General features: G+C 40.3%; 1 pseudogene; it reads left to right on the forward strand.

Moving 5' to 3' along the window:
* The first annotated feature begins 1,209 nt into the window (after window positions 1-1,209).
* LOC100051144 (chromobox protein homolog 3 pseudogene) lies at window positions 1,210-1,749 on the forward strand (annotated as a pseudogene).
* The last annotated feature ends 546 nt before the right edge of the window (window positions 1,750-2,295 follow it).

The following is a 2,295-nucleotide window of genomic DNA, read 5'->3' on the forward strand; positions in this document are numbered from 1 at the left end:
AATGATGTAGTGTTAAATGAAAAAAGCAAGCTACAAAAAATGCGTGCATAGTTTAATCTGATCCCAGTTGTGGTAACTCTCTCTCTTATCTCTCATGATTGAAATGAAATAACCCAAAATGTTAACATTGATTGTGTCTAAGTGGAATGACGTATGATTTTTATTTTCCTTCTTACGCTTTTGGGGCTTTTCTAAAGTTGAGCTTCCATTATTTTCACAAGCAGACTAAAACCTAGCAAAGGATCTTTTAAAAGATTCTTGCCCGCACAGGGGAACTCCTTGGGTCAAATGTTTTTAGAAAATATGCCAGTTGAATGGAGGCGCATATCTTTTCCCGCACTTCTTGCACAGTCACGTGGTACCAAATGCTGAGGGATTTTAGTGTGGAATGGTGGATATGCTGGAAAGAAAGACTGTTATACCAGCTCCAGCCTGCAGCTAGCTTATGATATACAGCCTAGAAATGCCTACTTATAAATATGTTTTATGTAGCCTCAGGAGTTCACTTATGTTTTCACTCCGCCACTAGCAGACCCTTGATAAAACAAGGACAAAGACAAGGAAGATAAATTTCCTGGGTCACTTCCATCACAGCTCTGTCAGGAAATGTTCAGCAAAGACGTCCTAATGAGAAAAGGAGAGCAGTTGTATGTGGCTGCTCCTGTGAAACGCAGATAATGCCTCAGTCTTTTGTCCAATCAATGGTGAGCCATCTGCACCTTCACTTCTTTCCTCCTTGAGTCAGAAAGGAAACCAGGCTAGAGCTTGGCCTCTGGGATGAGTGCGAGGGAGGAGGGTGATGCTGAGGAGTTGGGAAAGCTCTCATGCACAAAGATGTGCCTTTCCCACTGTCCCCCAAAATGTGAGGGACATTTGTGCTGTGAGACTCTATTCTGCCCTTCTGCCTGTGTGGAGAAAGGCAATGACTGGGCGCTGTTTACAGTGAGGTGTGATACGGCAGCAGGGCGTGGGGCTGGGGCCTGAGAGAGAGACGTTGGTGAGACCTCCGGCAGCCCTTATGTCCCGCTTTGCCAGGACGTTGGGATTGTATCTTACAGCCTGAAACATGAAAGTTAAAAATAAAATGTCCAGTAGCAAAAATTGAAAATAAAATGGAGCTCTAGCTTGAGGCATGCAGGGCCAGAGATGCACAGACCCTGGGGGCAGCTCGTAGGCGGCGAATAATTGCTCTTCAAGTTTGCAATAAAAATGGCCTTCAATAAAACTATGTTGCAAAAAATGGGAAAGAAACAGAATGGAAAGAGTAAAAAAATTGAAGAGGCAGAGCCTGAAGAATTTGTATTGGAAAAAGCACAGGACCGATATGTAGTGGATGGGAAGGCGGAATGTTTCCTGAAGTGGAAGGTAATACAGACTCTGACAATATTGGGAACCTGAAGAAAGTGTCAATTGTCCAGAGTTAATTGAAATATTTATTAATTCTCAAAGAACTGGTAAAGAAAAAGGTGGTACAAAAATCTTTATCTGACAGTGAATCTTATGATAGCAAATCAAAGACAAGAGATGTTGCTGACAAATCAAGAAGCTTTGCCCGAGATCGTGATCCCGAAGAGAATAATGAGTGCCTCACAGAGCAGTGGAGGATTAATGTTTCTCAGGAAACGCAAAGATGCCGATGAGGTAGGCTTGGTGCTGGCAAAAGAGGCAAATATGTGGTGTTCCCACATTGTAACTCCTTTTTATGAAGAGAGACGAACTTGGCATTCCTGCCTGGAAAATGAAGCTTAACAATTGTTTGCATTGCTATATATAATATATAAAACCTAGGTCTTGGTGTTTTGATTTATCAGGGTGAAGAAATAACTACATTCTAATGAAAATCAAGTTTGATATGTTCATTTTGAAGTAGTATTGGGGGAGTTGGGGTCTTTTTGCATCTATAACCCTGGTTACTTTGAACAAATAAAGTTTTCTTAGTTTCTTCCTTTATCAGAAAAGAACATTTGATACTAGGGTATATTATTTTCTTTGTATTAAAGAACAGCTTTTCTAAACGTTGGGGAACATCTCCAAGATCATTACTCAATCAGAATTGTTTAACTCATATGTGCCTAAGCACCATTCTGGGTTTTTTGTTTATTTGTTTGTGTGTGTGTATGCATAAAATACATATGTAAATAGTTTTCACTTCTTTCTTTCTTTTTTTAAACATTCACCAAAACAAAAACACCATTTCACAGCCATGGGGAAGCCCACATTTCTGGGATGCCATCATTCTGAGCAATCTAAGAAGTAAATCACTTCAAGTTAAATCGAAAGTTTTTCCTGAAGCCT

Source organism: Equus caballus, chromosome 4 (genome assembly GCF_041296265.1).
Source record: "Equus caballus isolate H_3958 breed thoroughbred chromosome 4, TB-T2T, whole genome shotgun sequence".
NCBI lineage: Eukaryota > Metazoa > Chordata > Mammalia > Perissodactyla > Equidae > Equus > Equus caballus.